Source organism: Choloepus didactylus, chromosome 2, assembly GCF_015220235.1.
Source record: "Choloepus didactylus isolate mChoDid1 chromosome 2, mChoDid1.pri, whole genome shotgun sequence".
NCBI classification, from domain to species: Eukaryota; Metazoa; Chordata; class Mammalia; order Pilosa; family Megalonychidae; genus Choloepus; species Choloepus didactylus.
In genome coordinates this window covers 221,085,688-221,112,517 of record NC_051308.1, presented here as the reverse complement: position 1 = coordinate 221,112,517, position 26,830 = coordinate 221,085,688, and the positions used below count along the sequence as shown (strand labels likewise).

The 26,830-nt window shown below is 38.4% G+C and overlaps 1 protein-coding gene and 1 pseudogene across 8 annotated transcripts in view; both read left to right on the top strand.

Annotated features, from left to right (window-relative positions):
- Positions 1–26,830, top strand: part of EPB41 (erythrocyte membrane protein band 4.1) — a 259,035-nt gene that overhangs the window by 14,463 nt on the left and 217,742 nt on the right. The gene's annotated exons all lie outside the window — the stretch shown is intronic.
- Positions 4,408–8,280, top strand: LOC119528205 (annotated as a pseudogene).

Genomic DNA, 26,830 nt, shown 5'->3' with positions numbered 1-26,830 from the left:
AAGGAGATTATTGGTTTTCATGAATCTGAATTTGCTGGGCAGCATGGTGGTGGTGGTGGTGGTGGTGAGCCTCCTGGTTACTGAACTTCAGTAAGCATCCTTCATAGTACCAGTTTTCTGTCTGATAGATGAAGGAAGCCTCTAGAACACAGAACACAGAAGTGGTAGGGATGGAGCTCCCTGAGTCAGAAGCATGGTTGAAACTGAGGACCTGAGGCAGTGGACCAGAGTATTCAAGAACAGGTGCTTCATCCCTAATACACAGAATGAACATGGCTAAGTCGTCTAACTTTACTAAACCTCAGTTTCCTTATATGTAAAATAAGGATTATTCATTCACTCTTTCAACAAATTATCAAGTGTGCACTGTTCTGGGAGATGAACAAGAAGGAGAAAGACCCCACCTTACTGGAGCTTGTAGTTTAGTGGGTGGAGACCAATAACAAATAAATCAATATATAGTAGAAAGTCAGGTAGGGGTAAGTGCTATGAAGCCAAATGAAAGCAGGGCAAGTTGTTTGAGTGGGGGTTGTTTTAGATAGGGTAGTCACACGGTTCTTAAGGGGTTTTAATGATGTTTCAAACAGATAATTCATGTAATGTGCTTGGCTCAGTGCTGACAATAATCCAATGCTTAACAACTATATTATTATTATACCAGCCGGCCCCAGATCTCTCAGTCCATATTTTGGTCTCCAAATAGTAGTAATAATGAACACTTACGTAGCACTTACCATGAGCTAGGCACTGTTCTAAGCCCTTTACATTTGTTAGTTAATTCATTTAATTCTTAACAATAACTCTGTGGAGTAAGAACCATTAAACTGAAGCACAGAGAGGTTAAGAATTTGACCAAGGCCAAAGAATTGGGAAGGGTTGGAGGCTGAGAATTGAAGCCAGGTAGTCTGTTTTCAGAACCTGAGCTGTTCTTTGAGGTAGCTGTGATTAGATACCAAGAGACAATCTAGCAAGCCTTTGGTTTGGAGTGCAGGTTCTGATGTCATATTTTGAGGTTTCTTATTCTGGCAGGTCTAAGCCTCTGGTCTTCAGTTTCTTCATCTCTAAAATGGGAGTATCAGAACCTATCTTACCTTATAGGTATCATGCTCAAAACAGAACCTTCTTTCTGTTCTGGGGAGCACAACCTGTTCAGAGATCAGCCTGGTAGGGAGTGTGAAGGTTCAAGTGGCCCCTAAAACTTCTGGAGGGAAATAAATGTACACCAGGTAATTATCACAGCACCTCTAAGTCAGCTGGAGACCAGATCTGGGAAGCTAGGTACAAGAGATTTGGTTTATGATTTTGAGGGTGCCAAAGGCACAAGCAGAATTAGGAGACCTTTAGGTGCAGAGAAGAGGTGCAATCTTGGCATGACCACAACTCTCAGTTTCTATTTCAGGTCTTACACAGTTGCCAGGAGAGGTAGTCTTATCGAATATCAAGGTTGGAATGGCGCCTAGAAACAGTCAAGCTGGTAAATGGGGAAACTGAAGTCCAGAGAAACTGAGTGGCTTAATCAAAGTCACTAGGTGCGTTAGGTGCCTTGGTGGGCAGTCAGGAATCTAATAACTATGGCTGGGGTGAGGTGAGAGCTCAGCCTCTATGTGAGATTCGTTTTCTCTGCGGCGTCTAAATCTCGGCCTGTAACCTGGCTCTCCTCTGCGCCTCATCATAGTCCAAGGTAAGAGCTGCCTCACTCCCCACGTGGGTACTGCAAGGGTCGGGAACACCGGGGCTCGGCCTGCGCGTGCGCACAGGCAGCCAGCCCCTTGCCTTTTCCCCTCTCTTTTTCCTTCCCCTCCCTGCTCCTTACCCACCTAGGGGAGGGAGGGAGCGAGAGGAGCCAGAACTTGGCCTTAGCCAATGGGCTGATGGGCCGCGGGCCCGGCCCCCTTCTTCCTCCGGCGCCATCCAATAGGAATTTACTACAATGTTGTGGCGAATGGAGGGGGAGGGGCGTGCGCGGGCGGGCTGGCTGCGGGCCGGGCCGGCCTCGACTGGAGGAGTGGAAGCGGGAGGGTGCACGCCTGAGCCGCTCGCTCTCTGGCTCTCTCGCTTCATCCGTGGGTTAGTCAGTCAGTCAGCCGGCAGCCTGCGGGCCCGCGAGCCGGTGTGGGCCCAAGCCACGGACGCCGGCACCTCCTCCTGCTATTGTTCGTCTGGCGGCGGCTGCAGCGGGCTCGGGGGTCCGGGCCTGGGAGCCACCGGTGAGGCGAAGCGGCCGCGGCGCGCGAGCCGGGAAGGAGGGGGAGGGCGCGGAGCTGTCCCCCGGGCACAGTCCTGGAGGCGTCGTCGCAGTCCCTTTGTCTTCGGCCCCCCGCAGGCCCCGGGCCGGGGGCGCGGGCTCTACGGCCTCCGCACTCCGGAGCGCTGAGGGGTGTGAGTGAGGACGCGGCCGGCCCGAGGAGAAAGAGGCGGACCGGGAGCTGCTGAGGAAAGGGGAAGGGGCACCACGGAGCGGGGTTGGGCTGGAGGAGCGTTTAAAAGTTAGGCTTGGGGTATGTTTTTGCCGAGGGAAAATCGGTACCCTCTGGTCTGTCAATCATTGTACAGTGGGCAGGAGCGTTGGAAGGAAAAGAAATGAGGAGTGTTGCCGATTTCAGATAGCTAAGGTGTTGGGTGCAGCAGGCGAGCGATGTCTTCCTGACGAGGTAGCCGGAGCAGTCTGTAGCAGTCAGGCAGAATCTGAGGAGTGGAGGAGCTCTTGAAGGTCTTTTAGGCCTTCCCGCCATAAACGTCTGCATCATTAAAAAAAAAAAAAAAAAAAAAAAAAATCCCAAACCCTAAAGATCAAATGTTTTCCTCCTTAGTCGTCAAGGTTCCAAGTGACCAAAGGGTTAAATCTATTCTCTCGGCTTCGTGACCTCTTTTTCAGTTGGTTCATCTGTCGACTTGGAAATATTTCCTGATGCCTGCTGTGGTGCTTGTACCTGTGGAGAGTCTGGATCTAGGCTGGTCCTCTGAGATTCATCACCAGGCTATTATTCCTGGTGAGATTTTGCCAAAACAGGTTCATTCTTCCCAGGAACAGGCATTCTCTTGAGAGAAAGTGATCTCACGTGAAACGAATTGCTGACGACTGGTTTCTGGCCACATGATAGCTACTGTCATCCCGTTGTTTCTCGAACTGTAACCTGCCATAAATGACTAGTCTGTGGAGAGTTGTCGTTTTTTGGCATGTGTTGCTGATTAGGAGATAGATTTTTTTTTTTAAAGAGATGCCGAGTTTTTTTTTAGTACTCTGTGTAATTTCACAGCTGCTATTTTGTTCTTTCTGTTTTTAGGGAAAACTGCAAGAAATGATTGTGTCTTGTGTCTTGGATATTATTATAGTGGATTTATATTCTCTTGAGGATATATGTCAATGCTGTTGCTCCTTTCTGTGTTCTGTATTCTCAGTGCTGGCAAGAATTTGTTGGTTTGACCCTTTAATTAAGTTTATGTATGTATTATCCTTCATATAATTCTTCTCATCCCAATTTTGTTGATGAAGCATTAACCCTTACTTTTTATGGAAACTTGATGTACTCTTCATTTTCCTTTTCTGTACATTGAAAACAAATTATTTGCCAGCTGTAAAATTTGGGGTTTTATTAAATAGTTTTTTGGGTTGTATTACTATAATCTGTGTAATACTTGTGCATAGAATATCTGGTACACAGTAAGCACTTAATAAATGACAGATTAAAAAAATGGATATAATAAGTGATCATCAGATTGCCTTGGAATCAAGATGCTAATTCAGGGCTTTTTACAAGAAGCTTCTAATTAAGGTAGTGATAGATGTTCATATTCCTGGAGAAAAGGAAGTATATCTTTTTTAAAAACTTTAACTTTTAATTTTGAAATACTTTCAAACTTACAGGACAGTTTAAAAAATAATGCAGACCCCAGACAGAGTGCCAACATATCCCTGTCCTCCCAAATACCAAGATCACCAGTTTTAATTTTGCCACATTTGCTGTATCATTCTTTCTATCCATCTATCTGTCCATCTATCTGTGTTCTGTTATCCATTTTCTGAACACTTGAGTGTAAGTTGTATACATCATGCTCCTTGAACACTTAATTCCGCCATGTACATTTCCTAGGAACAAAAATACTCACTTAAGTATCGATTTCAAATGTACTTTAGTTATCAAGTTCAATAAATTTAACATTGATATAAAGCTTACAGTTTATATTCTAATTTTTTCATATGTTGAAGTGTATCTATACCATTTTTAAAAGTGAATTCACTGGCAGACCCAAGGTCAGCATGCTAGCCTTCTTATTCCTCTTTTCTCTACTAACAAAACTACTTTTTTTTTTTTTTTGTATAATTGAATTCAGGCTTAGGAATAAATGTTTTAAATCTTTAGGCCTCATCAAAATTCTCCCAACATTTATATCAAAGTTTTATGCAAAATGTCTTATAGGTAAGTCCTTGCGTAATAGGGCGATCTACCTTTCCAACTTTATTCTCCTTATTCCTTGTATTCTCCAACTGAATAGATCTCCTCAGTAATAACATAGGCTTTACCGTTTCTGTACCTTTGTCCATTAAGTTCCACCTATGCATGTCATATTTTTCTGTTCTTTTACTTTGTATATAAATGCTTAAAAATGTTCTACATTTTGATATTGTATGGGGTAAAGTGCTCTGTGTGGAAGGAACTTGATGGAATAATTTTTTGTTTTGTTTCAGATTTTATTTGCACCTCATTAGTATGGCCAGCCAGTTGAGTTTTCTTTAACTGATGTTTGTTAAAAGGATTTAGGTCCTAAATGTCCTCTCAGTGTGTGTAGCTCTTAGAGGTGAATGATGACTAATGGTGAATTAAGAAAACCTTTTAGGCTTTCATTCTACAGAGAGCTAAAACTCTAATGACAAGTTTAATGCTTGGAAACTGGCAACTCTGGCTGTGTTAGCAAATAAACTAAGCCAACAGAAGTCTTATCTTGTAGGTGGGTCTCTGCTTGCCTTTCTACATTTGTTCTCCTTCTTAATGGCCTAAAATATTTCTTTAATATTTGTTAAACACCTAAATCATACATTGTATTTGAGTGGCACATATGGGAATAAATCTATGTTTTAAAGTGAGTTTACTCTTAGAATAACATAATACAATATTTTATACAAGATAATACACAAATTCTTTTTGCATATTTAAAAATGCTTTTATCTTATCTCCTTTCTTTTCTCCAAAACACTTCTGGGATAATATCTAAATTAACTAATGATTTTAAAGATTCTGATCTCCTCTGAAAGAAATGGTTGTGGCATTTTGTTGAGATATGACCTTTATATTTTTTCCTGTTGTTATCTTCTCTCAAGTTTGTGACCCACATTTAAAGTTTACCAGTGTGATATTTTCTTGTGTGCAGTCTGAGTTTTAACATTTTTGAAAATTGCAGAGCTAGGCTTCCATCTTATCCTTAGTTTATGGTCTTAATTTGAAACAGCTTCATAATATGGGGGATAGTGTGCTTAAGATGCTGTTTGGCTTCTTGGCTTCCTTCCTCTTGTTCCTAAGAAGTGCTTCAGAGTTAAGCTTGTCAGGAGCATTGCCTAAAGCCACAGGACTCTTGAGTTCTTTTCAGGTACTTTGATATGCTTACCAGCAGATTGTGATCTAAAATATATGATCCATAATTTGTGATGTGAGCAATAGGGCTTGCACATATTGTTTTTTTGAATGTACAAATCCAATTTAATATTCGTGATCTGATTTCATAATTTTAGAGTATCCGTGGCCAGGAGGGGCTGAGTTTGCTTTTGAAATTAAGACGAGAGTACATTTAGGCTAGTTTCCTTGTTATCTAAGAAGCAGGCCAGTGTCAAGTGCTGCCAGTGTATTTTTCCTACAGTCTCATCAAGCTGGTGATTGGTCAAATGCTATTCAGCTGCAGATTCATTGCTACTTCAAAAGGACTTGTTTTGTCCCAGTTAACTTGAACATGGAATCACCTTATTTCGTTTGTGAGCTAACCAATAGCCCTAAGAACTTTTTTCTTGTGAATGACATTGCTTTTTTCTCTCAGTAAAGCCCCCCAAAATGAAACTTTTAAAAGAGGCTTCTGAACTCGTCACTTAAGGACCTTATTTACTTAGAGATCCAAATTTTTAAAGTGTGGTTGATTCATTGCATTTATAATAGATTCTAGTTAGAGGAAAGCAGGATGCCCAATATATAGGTTAATTTTTGTTAATTCACGTTTGTTGGTATGTCACTGGTAGCTTACTGTGTGTTCTTACTATGAGTTGGTTCATGGTGTGTTCAGTAAAATGCAGTGTAACAAATACATTGGTGTACACACTGGGTTAGATTAGTGTTTTGCTTTGCTTTGCTCTTATTTAATGTACACATAATGAGAAGAATAAAGAAAAAAACTATAGGAATGAGCATTATTCAGAAATTGGAGGTGTTAGGGAGGAGAGCTTTGACATTTTATTTTGAGTGCTGATCTCATTTAGAACTACCTCATGGACACTTTACTTAAATGTTGGTTTTAGGAAAGTGTAATGGGACAGTCTGATTATGATGAAAGTCTATGTGTATTTTTGCTATTTTTATTTAAATGGGATTGTACCTCCCTTGTAGTGTTTGAGGATAAATCTTTGACTTTGAAGAAAAGCATCATATCATGTTGTGGCAAATACAATTCGAGGAATGGCTTGGAAGGACTCTAATATCTCCCACCCTATAATCTACATAAGCTTCCCCAAAGCCACCTTAAGTAAACATGCAATCTGAGTAAAAACTGGATGTTTGCTATTCAAATTCTCCATCAGATTGCTACCCCTGGAAGTTCTTGCTGTGTAGAAATTTCAGAGCCAGTCTGGCATCACGTTTATTTTATTATGTTTTGCATTTATTAAGACCACATCTCATTTTGCAGTTATCCCTTGATTATCTCCAAAATAAATCTGTATGGATTAACTGTGATTGTTTATTGAATCACTACTCTCCTCCTCCCCATGGTTGAAGGCTCTTTGAGTCACTGTCACTCAATTAATCTAGGGCCTTGTCTATCATCCTTAACTCTCAGGACCATGTCTATTTGAGGAGATTAAAATTGTTTCTGAACTAGCCCTTTTGGCTCTCTGAGGCACACTGTGGCGGTTGGAAACAACAAGCGCCTTATAAAAGGTGGCAAAAAGGGAGCAAAGAAAAAAGTGGTTGATCCATTTTCTAAAAAAGATTGGATTGATGTGAAAGCGCCAGCAATATTTAATATAAGAAATATTGGGAAAACACTAGTTATAAAGACTCAAGGAGCCAACTCTGATGGATGGCCTTAAGGGTCATGTTTTTGAAGTGGGCCTTGCTGATCTGCAGAATGATGAAGTTGCATTTAGAAAACTTAAGCTAATTACTGAGGATGTGCAGGGCAAAAACTGCCTAACCAGCTTCCATGGCATGGATCTTACCCATGACAAAATGTGTTCCATGGCCAAAAAATGGCAGACTATGATTGAAGCTCATGTCGATGTCAAAACTACTGACAGTTATTTGCTTTGTCTGTTCTGTGCTGGTTTTATGAAAAAACACAACAATCAGATTCGGAAGACCTCTTATGCTCAGCACCAACAGGTCTGCCAAATCTGGAAGAAGATGATGGAAATCATGACCTGAGAGTTGCAGACAAATGACTTGAAAGAAGTGATCAATAAATCAATTCCAGACAGCATTGGTAAAGACACAGAAAAGACTTGCCAATCTATCTATCCTCTTCATGATGTGTTTGTTAGAAAAGTAAAAATGTTGAAGAAGCCCAGCTTTGAATTGGGAAAACTCATGGAGCTTCATGGTGAAGGTAGTAGTTCTGGAAAAGCAACGGGTGAAATGGGTGCTAAAGTGGAATGAGCTGATGGATATGAGCCACCAGTCCAAGAATCTATTCAAAATTCAAACAAAATAAAAAGTCTTATTTGTGGAAAAAAAATTGTTTATGAGCTATATGGAGTGGAACCTTGGGTAAGGTTAAAGTCATCTTGGCAGAGTGAGTAGGAAGAGGCAAGATTGTCTGATGAATGGATAAAAAATATGACTGAATTTATATTGATAAATAGATTGGAAGAAGCAGTAGATGCTCTATTAAAATAAGGACAGGGATAGCTCACTTCCTTTTTTGAAACAGGCGGAAGTAAAAAAATAAATAAGGATACAATATATATTTCTGTGGTTAATTGTGACTTACAAATCCAACCCACCTCTTCTTGTGCCTTCCATCCTCCACAAAAAACATCCTAATATAAATCAACTTTTGTTAAGTCCTCTATATGTCTGAATTGTAGCACTGGATACAACATAGACTGAGGTTTATGCATTATGGTTTTTTTTGTTTGTTTGTTTGTTTGTTTTTTAGCTTTAGGTAGCCACAGTATATACCTTTTTTTCATTTTGTATTAAAACAACTTTTTATTTTCCTAATGTTATATTTTTTACTTCTAAAATTTCCTTATTTTTTTAAATGCAATTTTATTGAGATATCTTATACACCATACAAACCATCCAAAGTATACAGTCAGTGGCTCAGAGTATCATCACATAGTTGTGCATTCATCAACACAGTCAATTTTAGAATGTTTTAATTACTCCTCCCCAAAATAAAAATAGTAAATAAAACCCAAAATATCCCATATCTCTTATCCCCCCATTATTGACGCCTTATATTGGTGTAGTACATTTGTTACTGTTGATGAAAGAATATTAAGATATTGCTTGGTGATGGACGCACAACTATATGGTGATACTGTGAACAATTGATGTACTCTTTGTATGACTGCATGGTATGTGACTATGTGAATATATCTCAATGAAATTGAATTATTAAAAAAAAGATATTACTATTAACTATAGTCCATAGTTTGTAACAGGTACATTTTTTCCCACATACCCCTTGTTCCGGTTTGCTAAAGCTGCTGGAATGTAATATACCAGAAATGGATTAGCTTTTACAATAGGGGTTTATTAGTTCACAAATTTACAGTTCTAAGGCCATGAAAATGTCCCAATTAAGGCATCAACAGGATGATACCTTCACTGAAGAAAGGGTAGATGGCACCTGGTATTCCTCTGTCACATGGGAAGGCACATGGCTGGCTCTGCTGATCCTTTTCTCCCTGGTTTAGCTTCTGGTTTCAGTGGCTTTCTCCAAAATGTCTCTGGGTTTCTGTCAGCTTCTTTGAGCTCTCTTCAAAATGTCTCTGCCTTTTATCCTCTCATAATGGTCACCAGCAAGGGGACCTTGAATGGGTGGGGTCACATCTCCATGGAAACAACCTAATCAAAATGTCTCACCCACAATAGGTCTGCCCTCACAAGATTGGATTAAAAGAACATAGGCTTTTCTGGGGTACATAACAGATCCAAACCAGCACACCACTGTACCATTAACTCTTTGTAACAGTGTTGTACATTTGTTCTAGTTCATGAAAGAACTTTTTTGTATTTGTACTTTTAATAACAGTTATCTTCTATCACAAGATTCACTGTGTTATACAGTCCCATGTTTTAACCTCTAGCTTTCCTTCTGGTGACGTACATGACTTTAAACTTCCCATTTCAACCACATTCACACACAATTCAGCACTATATGCATTATATTTTAACAGTATCTACCTTATACCATAAAAAGTGATGATCTAAAAGTTTTGAGTGAGAAACTCAGTGATTTAACTATATTAAAGCATAAGATTATTTTGAATAAGTTTAAGTCAAGTCTAATAGAAATGTATCTTTTTGGTAATTTATGAATATATAATACTCTGCCAAGCTTCAGTTGTGATTGATATATAGTGATTACCTAGTGAGTGCATAAATTCTTAAGTAATCCTATTAGAACCATTTAACACAATGAGATCTTTATGATATATCTTTGAGTACGTTATCTTATAAAGAAATACCATTTTAATTTATATGCCAAGCATGTATTTTTAACTTACTAATTTGAAGTTCTACACTATATTCAAGTGAAGAGTGTTTCACCTTGATAATATGCTTGGTTCACGTTGTTGAAATTCAGTTTTATCCCTCAATTTCTGGCCATATGGACACAGGCAGAACTGTCAAGAGCTCCAAGGATTTAAGCCCTCAAATTTTACCTGCCAACTGTTTCAGCATGCAAAAGGGACACGTGGAAGGCAGCTCAGAGAAGGCTTTTTTTTTTTTTCATTGTCACCTACTTGTTGTTCCTTGCCCTTTTCTCTTTTCTAAATGATTCAGAGAATTGATGCTCTTACTAGCTTACTGCTTACAGAGTCCTGCTAATCTTTTTTTATGCAATTTTACTGAGATATGATCATTTAACATACAATCATTCAAATTGTACAATCAGTTGTTCACAGTATCATCATATAGTTGTGCTTTCATCACCACAAACTTTGAACATTTTCATAGCTCCAAAAAATTAAATAAAAATTAAAATAAAAAAGAACATCCAAAACATCCCATTCCTCTCCTCCCTTCATTGTTAATTTACTTTTCTTAATACAGTTTAATTGAGATATATTCACACACCCTACAGTTATTCACAGTGTACTATCAGATATCCACAGCACCATCATACAATTGTGCGTTCATCACCAGAACCAATTTTTGAACCTTTTTCTTACTCCAAAATGAAAATAAAAGCAAAAAAGAACACCTAAATCTTTCCATCCCTTCCATCCCACCCTATTCTTCATCTAATTTTTGTTCCCATTTTTCCACTCATCTGACCATACACTGAATAAAGGGAGTGTGAGCCACAAGGTTTTCACAGTCACACAGTCAAGCTATGCAAGCTACATAGTTATACAATCATCTTCAAGCATCAAGTTCACTGGGTTGCAGTTTGACAGCTTCAGGTATTTCCCTCTAGCCATTCCAACACACTAAAGACTAAAAAACGATATCTATATAGTGCGTAAGAGTACCCTCCAGAATGACCTCTTGACTTCATTTTAAATCTCTCAGCTTCTGGAACCTTATTTTGTTTAATCTCTCTTCCCCTTTTTGGTCAAGAAGATCCTCTCAATCCCACAGTGCTGGGTCCAGGCTCATCTCCAGGAGTCATTTCCTGCATTGCCAGGGGGATTTACACTCCTGAATATCATGTCCCACTTTAGGGGGAGGGTAGTGAGTTCAACCTGCTGAGTGGGCTTAGAGAGAGAGGGGGCCACATCTGAGCAACAAAGAAGCTCTGTGGTGGGGGGAGGACTCCTAGGCACAGTTATAAGTGAGCTTAGCCTCTCGCTTGCAGCAACTAGCCTTACAAAGAGTCCTGCTAATCTTGATGGTATTATGTAATTATATGGACCCTTTGCATGGTGTCATATGATGTTTTATATATGTCCTCCTACATGTGTGTCTTTAGAGTAGTTTCTTTCCATCTGGTGTTGGGAAAGAGCTCTTTGTGAGGTTATTTGTAAAATTTTGAGCTTTCTGGCATCCTCAACACTTGAAATAGCACAATTGCTTTTGAAGGACAGAAAATCCACATAGTCTATCAGTGGCTTTTCCAGTGAGAAGCTAAATAGTATTTTATTTTTAAAATCATATCCTGTGTTCCAAACAGGCGAAATATGCATTTGATGTTTAGACAGTCTCCAGATAATTTTTTTAGGTAGGAAGTAATTAATGTGTTTTTGCCAATAGACAAAGAAAAGGAGATATATTTAAGAGAAAGGAGGTGAAGTGTAAATATAGTCTGTTAGAGGGAAGAGGTTTCAAATATATTTTATTCTCTGAAGGTTTATTGATATCCTCTTCTGAATTCTTATGCATTTATTTGTTATATACCAGAATTGTCCCATGTTGTTTTGTATTGCATGTAAAACTGGCATTCCGCAGTGAGCTTGTGAGCTTCTGGAGTGCATAGGGTCAATATCATGTCTTTCTGACCCCCCCAAACACAGATAATAGTCAGCACCGTAGCTAGATATATAACATAGGTGGCCCACTAGTGCAGTGAGAATGTGAAATCCAGGACAATTAATATTTAAGACCTGGGCTATAATTCTGACTCTGCTTCTCGTTACTGCTCTCTCTCTATTTGTGTGTGTGTGTATCGTATTTTCTTGGAAAGTAAGATACGTATGTCATGACAATTTACTCCTAAATACTTCAGTGTACATTTCCCAAGAATAAGGACATTATCTTACATAACCACAATGCCATTATCATACCTGAGAAAATTAACTATATTTTCATATCCAATCCATATTTAGTTTTCCCCAGTTGTTCCTAAAATGTCTCTAATAGTTTTTTTTTTTGTTGTTGTTGTGGTTTAAATCTAGTGTCTAGTCAATATTCATGTTTGTATTTGGTTATGTCTTTTAGTTTCCTTTAATCTAGAACAGTACTCCCCTGCCACCTTTTCTTTTTTTAACCTTCTAATTGTCATTGACTTTGACTTTTTGATGAGTCCAGGTGCCAGTTGCCTTGTAGAATGTCCTATTCTGAATTTGTCTTGATTGTTTCCTCAAGATGTTGTTCAATAGTTTTTAACAAATGTGGGTCAAACATTTTTGGTAAAAGTACTTAATAGATGATATTGTGTTTTTCATATTGCATCATACAAGGAGGCACATGTCAGGCTGTCCAACAATTAGTGATGCTAACTTTGATTACCTAGTTAAAGTGATAACACCAGATTTCTCCTTGGTAAAGGTACAGTTTTAATATTTGGGATGTTTCTTTGGCATTTGTAAAAATCCTTTTTCCCAACTACTGTTTTCTATTGGAGGCAGCCTCTAAGAGGACCTCCAATGATTCCTGCTTCCTGGTATTCATGCCCTTATATTATCCCCTACCCTTGAATGTAGGCTGGACCCAGTGACTCACTTTTTTTTTAATGCAATTTTATTGAGAAATAATCACATAACATACAGTCATTCAAAGTGTACAATCAGTTGTTCATAGTATCATCGTATAGTTGTACTTTCATCACCACAATCAAACTTTGAACATTTTCATTACTCCAAAAAATAAAATAAAAATTAAAATAAAAAAGAACATCCAAAACATCCCATTCCTCTCCTCCCCTCATTGTTTGTTTACTTTTCTTAATACAGTTTAATTGAGATATATTCATACACCCTATGGTCATTCACACTGTACAATGATTAACAGCATCATCATACAATTGTGCGTTCATCACCAGAATCAATTTTTGAACCTTTTTCTTACTCCAAAATGAAAATAAAAGCAAAAAAGAACACCTAAATCTTTCCATCCCCTCCATCCCACCCTATTCTTCATCTAATTTTTGTTCCCATTTTTCCACTCATCTGACCATACACTGAATAAAGGGAGTGTGAGCCACAAGGTTTTCACAGTCACACAGTCAAACTATACAAGCTACATAGTTATACAGTCATCTTCAAGCATCAAGGTCACTGGGTTGCAGTTTGACAGCTTCAGGTATTTCCCTCTAGCCATTGCAGCACACTAAAGACTGAAGAGTGTTATATAGGACATAAGAACACTCTCCAGAGTGACCTCTTGACTCTATTTGAAATCTCTCAGCCACTGGAACCTTATTTTGTTTAATCTCTCTTCCCCCTTTTGGTCAAGAAGATCCTTTCAATCCCACAGTGCTGGGTCCAGGCTCAACTCCAGGAGTCATTTCCCGAGTTGCCAAGGGCATTTACACCCCTGGGTGCCTGTGACTCACTTTTTTTTTTTTTTAATTCAGTTTTATTGAGGTATGTTCACATACCATACAATCATTTATGGTGTACAAATCAACTGTTCAGAGTACCATCTTATAGTTGTGTATTCATCACCCCAATCTATTTTTGAACATTTTCCTTTTACCAGAAAGAATCAGAATAAGAATAAAAAAGAAAAGTAAAAAAAGAACACCCATATCATCCTCCCCATCCCACCCTATTTTTCATTTAGGTTTTGTCCCCATTTTTTTCTACTCACCCATCCATATACTGGATAAAGGGGGTGCGATCCACAAGGTTTTCACAGTCACACTGTCACCCCTTGTAAGCTACATTGTTATACAGTCGTCTTCAAGAGTCAAGGCTACTGGTTTGGAGTTTGGTAGTTTCAGATATTTACTTCTAGGTATTATTCCAATACCTTAAAACCTAAAAAGTGTTGTCTATATAGTGCATAAGAATGTCCACCAGAGTGACCTCTCAACTCCATTTGAAATCTCTCAGCCACTGAAGCTTTATTTTGTTTCATTTCGCATCCCCCTTTTGGTCAAGAATATGTTCTCAATCCCACGATGCTGGGTCCAGATTCATCCCTGGGAGTCATATCCTGCGTTGCCAGAGAGATTTACACCCCTGGGAGTCAGGTCCCACATGGGGGGAGGGCAGCAAGATCACCAGCAAAGGTGGCTTAATTAAAGAGAGAGGGCCACATCTGGCCTGTGACTCACTTTTTAACGAATAAAATACTGTAAAAATGGTGAGATGTCACTTCCAAGATTAGGTACAGAAAGGCTATGACTGGCTTCTGTCTTGGATGCTCTCTGGCTTTCCCTCATTCAGATCACCAGCTGCCATGTTGTGAAGACACTCAGACAGCTATGGAGAATTCCACATCATGGCAAGAAACCAAAGCCTGCCAGCAACCATGTAAGCGAGCTTGGAAGCAGATACCCTAAGGCCTGACAGCAGCCATGTGAGTGAGGTGGGGAGCTGATTCTCCATGCACAGTCGAGCCTTCAGATGACTGTACCCTTGGTTGACAGCTTGATTGCAATTCCATGAGAGACCCTGAACCACAGGCACCCAGCTAAGCCATGCTATACAATAATAAATGTTTATTATTTTAAGCCATTAAGTTTTTGGAGGTGATTTGTTGTGCAGCAATAGGTAACTAATACACCTACTATTTATTCATTCAGTAAATATTTGTAGATTGTCTTTTGTTTATCAGGCACTGTTCCAGGTGCATTGGGACACAGCAGTGAATAAAACAGAATAGAAAAAGGTTAGAATAGAGTAAAATAAAATAGAAAATACAAGGTATCAATTTTAAGAGAGCATCAGGGGAAGGTGGATAAGGGGACAAAGAGTGAGGGACTTGAGGAGCAGTAGAGATTTTAGATAGAGTGGTCAGGGAAGACCTCTCTGATAAGGTGACATTTGAGCAGAGACCTGAGGGAAGAGCCTCCCAGGCAGAAGGGACAACATGTGCAAAAACATCTTTGGTGTGTTTGAGAAATATCCAGCATGACTGCATCAAAGTTATCTAGGGGATAATGGTAGGAATTGAATTCAGAGAAGTAGTAGGTAGGAGATGGAACAGATCATGTAATTCCTTTTTGGCCATGCTAAAGACTGCATTTTATTCTGAGATTGGAATTCTTGGGAGGATTTTGAGCAGAGGGAGGAATAGCGTGACCATTCATTTAATAAATAGGAATCGAGCATTTAAAATGAGCAGGGCCCTGTGGGTTACTATGATCACACAAGTGTAGAAGACATGACCTTTGCCCAGAGGAAGTTTGATAATCTAGTTTTAATAGAAGTGATCAGGCATGCACGCAGAAACTTAGGAAAATAGGCTCTGTGACATAGAAAAACATGAAGTTATGGAAAAAGCAGAGTAATACCCGGGTTAAAATTCTGGCTCATCTACTCGGTTCAACTCATTTCAGCCACTATGTGCCAGGTGAAAAAATAATGTTAGGGTTTATTAATGACTTATTAAAAGCCAAGCTCTGTGCCATGTGTTTTACAGGTATGACATAGGTGTTAAAAATGCGGGTTCTGGGGCTAGAATGCTTGGCTTTAAATTCTAGTTGTGTCACTTATTAGCTGGTGACCTTGGGCAAGTTACTTAACTTCTGTATCTCTCTCAGTTTACTCATTCTGTACTATGGGGGTGATAAAAATACGTACCTTTAAAATTGTTATGATAAATGAATTAATATGTGAAGTATTTAGAACAGTGCCTGGCATCAGATAATAATAGCCATCATTATTTTCTCATTTGAGCCTCATCACCACTCTGTGGAGTAGTGTTAACTAATCCTGTTTTAGATTTTCGGTAACTGAGTTTAAAGGTCAGATAACTTGTCCAAAGCCACACCACTACTAAGTAAAAATTGGTTTCAAAGCCATTGTTCCTTAGTGCCACACCTCTATTCAATATAATCCAGGCCTTCTGACAGAGCTAATAACTCTCAATAATTGTGATCTTGTGAAAGCACTTTTCTATGCCTCAGTTTCCTCTTCTGTAAAATAAGTATATAATATCTACATTATAGAGAATACATAGTAATAACAAACAAAAACAAACCTCATGCTGTGCTTATCACATAACAGGCACTCAATAAGAGTTAGTTCCCTTTTCCCTTTGATAAAATCTGACCTCATGGAGATGGGGGAGAAAAACTTTGGTTTAAGAATAATTTTTCCATCTGGACCCTTACTTTTTTCCTACTTAAATTGTGTATATATGTATGCATCTATATGATTATTATATATAACTATGTATAATACAGCTAAATAGAAAACATGTGGTTAATCTAGTGGTGATCTTTGGGTTTGCTTCAGACTTATACTGTTAACATTTTTGGGATTGTGTGGGAGTATTCTAAAGAACCATTTCACAGCAACTGTGGCTTGGTTTCCTGGGTTGGTAAGACACAGTCATGTGGTCGATGTCCCCATTGTTGCTTTTATCTTTTGCAGCAGATGTGAAAGTAAACATCCAAGATTGAAAAACAGGAAGGGGTTTGGCAGATGGTTGGGTGGTTGTTTTTGCAGGGGAGCTTGTTCACAAGCCACCTGAAATCTGAAGTGCCTTGAATCTTTGTGACTTTTAGCAATTACACAAAGATAGTATACCTTATTGTTGTAAAGTAAATAAAAAAGCAAACCATTTGCAGTTTAATGAATTCATGAATTTGCATATATTTTTGCTTTTATACATTTTAGAGGAGTGAGATATTGTGTTCCTCATTTTGTCTGAAACAAATAACTGATGTATAATTTTATAGTTACCCCAATTCTGGGTTCTTTTTACCTATAGAGTAATTTTTCAATAAAGAAATGTGGGGTTTGTTGTTGCTATTGGATATCAAATCTAATACCATTGCACTTGAACTTTTTTAAAAGCCCAAATTTAAGACAGAATTTTTCTACTTGGCTCTATAGTATTTGTTCCTAAGGAAGGGAATTAACACTTATTAAATGCTGACTGTATATCAGATATGATTCTCCATATATGCTAATTAATTTAAATATTTCCATTTTTTTGACATTCAATCCATGGTAAGTTTTTATTGCTTTGGTGAAATGCCTCCTTCCCTTCCTTCCTTCCTTATCTTCCTTCCTTCTTTTGTTTTCCTTCTCCTGTTAAATTATTTTCTCCCATATTTTTGCAAATAATTTTCTATTAATAATGTTTGGGAGGTTGTGTAATGTAGCAGCCAATAGGAATACAGATTTTGGAATCAGATGGAGCTAGGTTTTTACAGTATGATTCTGCTTTTGATAGGAAAAAACTTCTCTCTATCTCAATAAATAAAAGCCAGGGTCCTTCAGAGGTCACTTTGGAGGGAGATTCTGCACAGGGGGTAGAGTAATTGGAGCTCACGGCAAGACCTTTTGTTCCCCAAGATTCACCTTTCCCTTGGGAATCCCTTGGTGCCCTCAGGGAGTATTGCTTTCCCTTCCATTTTCTGAGATGAGTCTTCTCTTAGTACTCCTTTAGTACACAGCTGAGACCAGGCTGGAACATTTAGTACTTTACTAAAGACTCAGAGATACAAAAGGGAAAAAAACTCAAAGGTATTAGTGTGCTTCTGGCTCATAAGATAGAGTTCCTCTTCAATTTGTGGTCTTCTTCTGGGATACCTCCCCTCTTGACTCACAACATACATCCATCTGCCTTCCAGTGGCAGAAGCCATCTTTAACTTTTTTACCTGGGAGTACCATCAGCATATCCAGATTCTTCTAAACCCAGAGAGGGAGGCCCTGAGTAAAAAAAGGGGTTCTCTGTTTTCCCAGCCTATATTTATATCTGAAAGAGGACCCACTACTTGCATGTGATCAACATCACATCTATACAGTCCTTCTAGAAGAGACCATAGCTACCCACAGAATATCTACCATTCACATTTTCTCTTATGATTCTTTGAATCTTACCATTTGACAGTTTAGGAGCTACTCTTTAATTTGTTGTAAATTTATTTCTGAGAGTTTTGCTTGAAATGCTAGTACTTAATCAGGTACTAAGTTAGGCTGAGGACAGTGGTGACATATCAACATGGAACCCTGAGCAGGCTGAGTTTAAATGTTAAAGGTGTCCTTTGTATCCAGACATTAATTACTGAAGGGGTGTAGGGGTACACATCTACATATGAAAACATTTCTAAGAATATAGAACAAGTCTCTGTCTTGCTTCTAAGACAGGAAAAGTGTCATAGGATCAAAGATCTTTGGAGTCACAGACCTGGTTTAGAATCCTGGCTCTGATACTGATCAGCTGTGTGTCATTGGACAAGTTACTTATCGTCTTTATTTCTCAATTACTTCATCTGTTAAATTTAGATAACATTTAACATAATATACCTATCTTGTAGAATTGCTGAAAAGATTAGGTGTACTATTCTTAACATAGTTCCTAGTACATATTGGGTCCTTAATGAATGGAAACTAAAGATAATAATAATAATTATTATTTTAAATAGCATTCCTTTAAAATCTGGTTTGCACTTGACTTATATATATTCTGACCTTTGCTTTTTTTTTAACAGCTTTATTGAGAGATAATTAACATGCCATAGGTTCACCCATTTAAAGTGTACAATTCTTTGTTTTTTTACTGTGTTCCTAGGACTGAGCAACCATCACTCAGTGTAATTTTTAGAACTGCCCCACCCCAAGGAAACTCCAAACCCATTAACAGTCATTCTCTATTCCTTACCCCCTCACCCCCAGGCCTAGACAACCACTAACTACTTTACGTCTTTATAGATTTGCTTAACCTGGACATTTCATATAAATAGAGTCATACAAGATGTGGCCATTTGTGTCTGACTTCTTTCATTTAGCATAATGTTTTTAAGGTTTCTCCTTAACCTTGTAGCATGTATCAGTACTTCATTCCTGAGATTTGTCCTTTCTGTTCAATTTTAGACCAGATAGTCTATTTTTCAGGCCCTTGAAGCATTTTCTCTTTTATGTCAACTTCTTTAATTCTGTTTACCTCTTCTGGTAATAAAGAAAATCAAGAACATTATTAAAATACCATTGTTTCAGTTTGCTAAAGCTGCCGGAATGCAATATACCAGAAATGGGTTGGCTTTTCAATGGGGATATATTGGTTTACAAATTTATAGTTCTAAGCCTCTGAAAATGTCCCAATTAAAGCATCAACAGGATGCTACCTAGACTCTGAAAATAGGCTGCTGGCATCTGGGATCCTTTGTTAGATAGCAAGGCACATGGCTGGCATATACCGCTCCTTTACTCCCGGGTCTCATTGCTTTCGGCTTCTCTGAGTTCTCCCTTAGCATCTCCAGGGTTTTTCTCTCCAAGCTCTGTGGGTGTTTGTCTCTCTGAGCTCTCAGCTTTTTTCTGTCTTTTATCCTCATAAAGGACTCCAGTAAAGGATTAAGACCCACGTTGAATTGGTTGGGTCACATCTCAATTAAAGCAACCTAATCAAAGGTTCCCACCTACAATATAGGTCTGCACCCATGGGAATGGATTAAAAGAAAATGGCCTTTTCTGGGGGTACACAACAGTTTCAAACTAGCACAACCATATACTTTACTAATCCTGTAGAAGCAAATTTGCTCCATGATAGTATGGCCTTACCAGCATTAACATTAACATTCATCATTTAATGGTTTTATTTTTTTGGTGGCTCTCTTTTATAGGAAGGACAGAGAAATATGAGAAGTTGGTGACAGTAGAAGTAAAGCTTTTTTCCTAGGGTGCACACTCTTGTTTTAGAAACAAAAGCCTAGATATTTTGTTAGATTTTTTTTTAAAGTTCAATTTTATTGAAATATATTCACATACCATACAATCATCCATGGTGTACAATCAGTTGTTCATAGTATCATTATATAGTTGTGCATTCATCATTTTTTGAACATTTTTATTACCACACACAATAAAGAATAAGAATAAAAGTTAAAGTAAAAAAGAACACCCAAAACATCCCATACCCCCATCCCTTCTATTATTCACTTACTTTTTGTCCTCATTTTTCTATTTATCTGTCCATATGCTGTATAAAGGGAGTGGGAGCCACAAAGTTTTCAGAATCACATGATTGCACAGTGTAAGCTATATAGTTATACAATCATTCAAGAATAAAGGCCACTGAGTTGCAGTTCAACAGTTTCAGTTATTTCCTTCTAGCTATTCCAATACACTAAAAACTAAAATGGGATATTTATATGATGCATAAGAATAACCTCCAGAATGACCTCTGGACTCTATTTGAGATCTCCTGGCCACTGAAACTTTGTTTCATTTCTCTTCCCCCTTTTGGTCAAGAAGGCTTTCTCAATCCCATGATGCCAGGGCCAAGCTCATCCCCAGTAATCATCTCCCATGTTGCCAGGGAGACCTACACCCCTGGGAGTCATGTCCCACATAGAGGGGAGGGCAGTGAGTTTACCTGCAGAGTTGGCTTAGAAAGTAGTCCACATCAGAGCAACAAAAGAGGTTCTCTGGGGATGACTCTTAGGCACAATTTTAAGTAGGCTTAGCCTCTCCTTTGTAGTAACAGACTTCATAAGGGCAAGCCCCAAGATCGAGGACTTGGCCTTCTAAATTGGTAGCCTCCAGTGCTTGTGAGAATATCATTAATTCCCTGGTGGGGAAATTTAATATTTCCACATTTTCCCCCCTATCCCTCAATGAGGCTTTGCAAATACATTTTTATTCTCTGTTCAGATTACTCTGTGATGCATTGGGGCTTCACACTAATCTGTACAAATCAACCAGATTTCACTCCCTATTCAACGTTCCATGTAATTAGGTTGTTTGAATAAACTCACCATATGTGTTAAATTATATAGTGTGTTACAAAAGCTATAGATTTTGCACAGAATGAACATCTCTTCCTTTGGTGTCACACAGAAGTTGACATTTTAAAAACACTGTCAATATAGTCCTTTACCATTTAGTCTGATTTACCTTAGTCCTAACCAAGTCCATTTCGTTCATATCTCTAATTGAAGTCTGATCTCTTTTTTCAGACTCCTTAACATTTGCTGTATAGGGTAATGCTGACATTCATAGCCGTCAGACTCTGGCTCTGAGTCTCAGGTGTCACACAGATACCCAAAGTTCCAGGGACCGACCAGCATCTCAGAATTTAGAAATAACCATCACAACTCAGGAATAGATGTAACTGCTGAAAGAACTTACAATCTAGGAACCTTCCCCTGATAACCTGTGCTCTCAGATTCAATTCTTAGACTTTGCACATTATAGTTAGTCCATATTAGTGAGGCATTATAATGTTTTTCTTTTCATTTCTGTTTATTTCACTCAACATACTGTTCTCAATGTCCATTCACCGCACAACTTAACTCCTTCTTGTAGCAGCTCAGTATTCCATTGCATGTATACTCCATAGTTTGTCATTCTAGTCATCAGTCAATGTACCCATAGGCCACCTCCATCCACTGCAGATCGTGAATACTGACACCATAAACCCCACTGTGCAAACGTCCATTTGTGTCCCTCTTTTAGTTCTTCCAAGTGTTTACCTAATAATCGAGTTGAAGGACCCTATGGCAACCCCATGCTTAGCTTCCTGTGGGACTACCACACTGCCCTCTAGATGGGCTGCACCATTCTACTTCCCCACTGATGTTGATTAGGTACCTCCCTTTCTCCACATTTTTTCCAGCACTTGTATTTCTCTGTTTATTTTTTAGATGGTTTTATTCACACCAAATATTCCATCCTAACTGAACAATCAATTGTTCCCTGTATAATCACAGTTATGCATTCACCACCACTATCTATATAAGGATATATCCATATCTTCCACAAAGAAAGAGGAAGAGGTAAAAAAAGTAAAAAGAGAAAAGAAAAAGAAAGAAAAAAACGACAACTTAAAAGAAACAAGAGAAAATAAAATTAAAATACAATAAAAAAGTCAGACAACACCACCAATGCCAAGAATCCCACATCCCTCCCTTATATCATACAATTGCAAATGCCTGAGGCTTTCTCTAATGAGCTACTTAGAATGAGAGGAAAAAAAAAAAAAGGAAAAAGAGAGAAAGCCCCTTTTCAGAGCCAGTCCCCTTCTCCCCAGTTTCGTTGGTTGACTGGTGTTGGTACCTGGTTCTCTGTGCCCCTTTTCTTGGGACACAGCCATTCTGCAGTATTCTGAGCTCAGCTGTCTCCAGAAGCCTCTGTTTATTTATGTATTTTTTTTTCCCCCATCAGCCCTGCTTCCTCTGTGCCAGAAGGAACCTCAGGTTTATCTGTGCTTGTAGCTTGTATTCAGTAGTCCAGATTTGTTAATTAAAACTGCAGTTTGAGCTTGGTTGAGCTACATTTCCTTGCTCCTGGCAGGGACTTCTTCCCATTCCCACAGTGAAGTTTTGAAGCTCAGCCTGCTGTGCCAGTGGGGGAGGGGCACCAGCTCCGCAGTTTGGAGAGGTTTACTTATAGTTCTGTTCTGCCATCTCAGCCATTCCACCCATTCCAGGCTGGTGTACAATGTGTGTTCAGTCATGGATGTCTCCCAACGGTTGTTCCAGACTATTTACTAGTTGTTCCTGGCTATTTACTAGTTTCTGTAGAGAACTAAGTACATTCCACACCTCTCTATGCTGCCGTCTCGCCCTGCCTCCCATTAGATTTTTAAATACTTCAGTTGGCAATGTAAATATTAAGAGCACAATACAGTTAGATTTTGAGCTGAGTGTATTTTGTATATTTAGGTTATAGGTAGTTGTATATTTATTTTGTTTTAGTTTTGAAGAACTACTACATCTTCTAATATAAATTTAATTCTCTTCCTCTCTCCCTCTCTCTCTCTCTCTCTTCCTCCCCCTTTTCGTCTGTCAATCCATTTCCTGAACACTGGAGTATAGGTTGTTCTTGAACACTTAATACTATATACATTTCCAAAGAACAAGGATATTTACTTATGTAACTACCTTAAGTGCAGTTATCATGTTCAAGAAATTTAAACTGATATAAAGCTTACAGTCCATATTTCAATATTTTCATATGTTCTAAGAATGTCCTTTTGAGCCTTTTCTCCTTCCTTGTTAGATCCTGCCCAAGATTACGAATTGCCTTTAATTGTCATTGTTTCCTTAGTTGCTCTTTCTTTGTTTTTTTTAAATTGTGGGGACATGTGTACAACATAAAGTTTTTCATCTCAACCACTCTCAAGCATACCATTCAATGGGATTAATCGTATTCACTATGTTGTGGTTCACTTACCACCTTCTATTACTAAAACTTTCCCATCTTCCCAAACAGAAACCCTACACACATTTTGCATTAACTCCCATTTTCCCCCTCCCCCTGATCCCTGACAGTCTTTAATTTATGTCTTTGAGCTTGCATATTCTCCAATATTTTCTTTGTAGTTAACCTGGGTCTTAAACTTAACACCCTAAATCTGTAACAATCTCGTTTGCTTTGATACCAATTTAATTTCAGTAGTATGTACACTCTGTTCCTATGCCCCTCCATCCCCCCACCTTTATTTAGTTCTTATCACAAATTATATGTTTATACATTATGGGTCCCAAACCACTGATTTTTCATTACATTTTATGCATTTGCCTTATAGATCCTGTAGGAAGTACAAGTGGAATTACAAACCCAAAATATAATAGTGTTGGCATTTATAGTTACCCATGTCCTTACCAGAGATCTTTATTTCTTCATGCTGCTTTGATCTGTTGTCTAGTGTTCTTTCCTTTCAACCTTCAGAACTTCCTTTAGCTTCTGCTGTAGGGCTGGTCTAGCAGTGAGTAACTCTCTCAGCTTTTGTGTACCTGGGAATGTCTTAATCTCTATCTCTTTTTGAAAGATTTATTTGCTGAATATAGAATTCATAGTTGGGAATTTTTTGCTTTCAGCAGCTTAATGTCATCCCACTGCCTATTGGCCTCCATGGTTTCTGATGAGAAATCAGCATTTAATCTTATTGATGCTCCCTTGTGCATGACATGTTGCCTCTCTCTTGCAGCTTTCAGAAAGCTCTGTCTTTGGCATTTGATAATTTGATTATAATATGCCACGGCATGGGTCTATTTGGGTTTATCCTTTTCAGAGTTTGTTGGGTGTCTCTGATGTGTATAATCATGGTTTTCCATTAAATTTGGGAAGTTTTCTGCCATTATTTTTCTGAATATTCTCTCTTTCTTTTCCTTCTGGGACTCCCACAATATATATATTGGTACACTTGATGGTGTCCCACAGAATCCTCAGGCTCTGTTTGCTTTTCTTCATTCTTTCTTCCTTCTACTCCTCAGACTGGATGATTTCAATTGTCTTATTTTCAAGTTCACTGATTCTGTCTTCTGCCAGCTCCACTCTGCTGTTGAACCCCTCTAGGGAATTATAAATTTCTATAACTGTGTTCTTTAGTTCTGTCTGGTTCCTTTTCATAATTTCCATCTCTTTATTGCTATTGTCTTTGTGTTCATCTGTTGTTTTTCTGATTTCCTCTAGTTCTTTGTCCATGTTTTCCTTTACCTTTTTGTAGATATTCATGTTTAACATTTGTGCTTGAATCAATAAAAGGCTGCATTAGAAAAAATTTTGGAGGAAGAATCAAAACAGTGGTGTTGTAATGGTGATTTTCTATTTTTGGAAGGTTTTAAAAAACCTAATGCTGGGCCTTTCCCTAGAGTTTCTGATTGTGTAGGATTGGGGTAGGATCTGATAATTTGCATTTCTAACAAGTTCCCAATGATGACAGTAATACTGGGGACTTTGAGAATCACTGATAGAGAAAATTATTGTAATCTCAGAGAGTTCCCTCATGTCCCTTCCCTGTTGATCCCTGCCTACCCTTTCTCAGAAGCAACCACTTTTCTGATTTTTATTTTGTCAAAATGCCTGTTTGAATGTGTTATGTCCCCCTAAATACCGTTATCTTTGATGTAATCTTGTGTGGGCAGACATATCAGTGTTGATTAGATTGTAATTCTTTGCGTGTTTCCATGGAGATGTGCCCCACCCAACTGTGGGTGATGACTCTGATTGGATAGTTTCTGTGGAGGTGTGGCCCCACCCATTCAGCATGGGCCTTGCTGAGTTTACTGGAGCACTATATAAGCTCAGACAGAAGGATCGGGCTTGCTACAGCCAAGAGGGACACTTTGAAGAATGCACAGAAGCTGAGAGAGTAGCTGCAGATGAGAGACAGTTTGAAGACAGCCATTGAAAGCAGACTCTTGCTCCGGAGAAGCTATGTGAGGACAAATACCCCAAGAGCAACTGAGAATGACATTTTTGAGGAACTGCAGCCTAGAGAGGAATGTCCTGGGAGAAAGCCATTATGAAACCAGAACTTTGGAGCAGATACCAGCCATGTGCCTTCCCAGCTAACAGAGGTTTTCTGGACACCATTGGCCATCCTCCAGTGAAGGTACCCAATTGTTGATGTGTTACCTTGGACACTTATGGCCTTAAGACTGTAACTGTGTAACCAAATACCACCCCCCACACTTTTTTTTTTTTAATTTGGAATTATTTTATTTTAGAATTGCAAAACCATCTGGTAGTCATTTCTTCCAACATTCTTGTGAAATAGGCATGATGAATGTGTTATTAGATACAGACACTGAGACACAGAAAATGACTGTCTTCTAATGTTTCAGAATAAGACCATAATGCATTATCTTTGTAACTTCCCATGACTCTAATTATTTCAAAAGAAAAAGTTAATAAAACAACTGAATCACAAAATACCATTATCACTTATATCATATACCAACAATTAGCAAATACACAATATCCTTAGTTCTTTATTCAGTGGTAACCATATGTATTGTAAGAAGACCTGAAGCAGATCCAATAGAGATATAAGGAAAAAGTTTTCTTTAAATGTATCTGAGAAAGCATAAATGAGACACCTATTATCCAAATTGTAAAATGAAACCTGTCCCAACTCCTAGTCCAGAAAAATGCCTATCTGTCTGGATTTTATTGTATCCATAGCACCACAGGTGTAAGACCAGAGCCATATTCCCTAACATCCATCTTTTGGGAATGGTGATGTAATAGCATTTCTGGGGAAAGACTCTTTACAGACACCTATATCTCCTACCCCCTTGCCTCTTACTTCTTCCTGCCAATAATGCCTGCCACAAACAAATCCCTGAGAACTCAGTATAGATGGCAAAAAAGTAAACTTCTCAAGGCTATAGGGCGAGTTTGGGTTCATCTTTCCTAATGTCACACTTTTTCTGTCTTCTGAGATTACAAGTCTGAGGTGAGCAGTTTCAGTATCTAGTGTCAAATTTACCTTAAATATGTTGATTATTTTCTGTAGGTTAAAATACTCTTCAAGAGAACAGATATCTTTTTTCTTTAATTCATATGAATGGATTGCTGGAGTGTTGACTTGGTGTGGATGCTTTCAATACCTGTGAGTAACTCCAGTTCTGACTGCACACACTTTTCTGCTCTTTCACTCACTAGATTTTTTTAGTGTGTAAATATGCTCTAAGAATTTTACTTTGTTTTCCCTTAGTTTTTTTTCAGCATACTTCTGTTCTGTCTGTAATTTCAAAATAATTATATCCTGCTCTTTTCCCAACAAATGCTTAAGTTCAAATTCAGAGTACAATTCCTCCCTCGGATTTTCCACCTTTACCCGCAATTCAAATGATTTTGATACTTGGATTTTTAACCCCTTTTCAGCA